Here is a 1454-nt window from a genome sequence, read left to right as displayed (position 1 = left end):
TACCCTCATGACTATTTGACTTCCTCTGGCTTTCCAACTTTACATGACTCTTCATCTTCTGTACATGTGCTTTGGACTTATACTTTACAATACATTTTTGAATAAAAAATTACATTATCCACAAGAATGATGTGGCATATGACAACTCATGTCATGATATGGCATGACACTGCTGGCAAGGACTTCTTGATGACATGGCAATGTCAAGACATTCTTACTGCTCGTTTGTCTCTAACAATAGATGTGAAATTCTTCATCTTCATGAGAGATATTCTTTGTTCTTCATATCCACCCTCCAAAGGCTATGAATCATATGGATTCTTGATGCAGTCCTGATTTTTTATCTTCTTTTGTAATCTATTGTTCCTTCATCTTCTCGCCTAATGATCATCTTATCTCTTGAGGTCCATATGTCTCTTCTAGCATGTCCTCCTTCTTCATATCCTTCTTCACCATATTATGATAACACGATAGATTTCATGTATCTAAAATCCACTCATGACAAGATGACATAATTCTAAGAATCCAATAGTTTAAGATGTTGCATGTTGATCCACTGACTCACCCAAAATCGGGTGGTAGGTTGAGGGAGAAGCTCAATGACTGAGCAATTATGTAGCTCAGGTAGTCAAGGGTTAGGCTTGAGCCTTGAGATTGTGCAATGTGCAATCTAGGTTTGGACTAAACAAAAATATTTTGCAAATGCGGAGCTCAGAGAGCCAAGTTGAGGGCTTGAACACTAATTTTTCTCATTGCATGGTTCTGGAAGGCAGAGTAGCTTAGGTTATTGCATAGTTCAAGAGCTTGAGGATGAGGCTTGAGCCTTGATACTATGTAATGCACAACTTAGGATGGGTTGTCTAGGTAGATTACACAGTTTTGAGGCTCAGTGACTTAGGTTATATGATTTTGCACTGTTTCTTCCAACTACACAGTTTGGGAGGTAGAAAAAAATTGGTGATTTCATAGTTACATAGATCAAGAGGTCATGGTTTTGGATTGAGCTCAGAGACTGTGTAGTGTGCATTTGGTATCAGGCTGGAGGGTTGAATTTCGCAATTTTGGATGCCAAGGCTCAGGCTTAAGCACTGAAACTACACAATGCACAGTGCTGGAAGGAAGTAACTATGCATTGTGCAGTGTCAAGTGGCATGATTGTAGCTTGAGGGTTGGGAGTGTGCAATGTGTAGTTCAGGAAGGTCGAATGAGGCTAAGTTGCTGGGAATTTTTTGAAATTTGGCTAAGTGTGGATCAATGGAATAGATGTGAATAGTGATAGGACTTAACTGTGATCACAAGAATAGAGTGCTTGATGATATAGAATAGATAATCTAGAAACCATTAAAAACATACTTGCCTCAGTGCTATAACCTTTACGACAACTTACGACAAGTGTGACACCAAAGATACACTTTGCGATGACCGTGATGACATGTGCGATTGTGCCTAAACTT

Source organism: Pinus tabuliformis, chromosome X (genome assembly GCF_031772625.1).
Source record: "Pinus tabuliformis cultivar Carrire ecotype Pingquan chromosome X, CPIR1, whole genome shotgun sequence".
NCBI lineage: Eukaryota > Viridiplantae > Streptophyta > Pinopsida > Pinales > Pinaceae > Pinus > Pinus tabuliformis.
The sequence above is the reverse complement of the archived record's forward strand: the minus strand, read 5'-3'. Positions refer to the sequence as shown.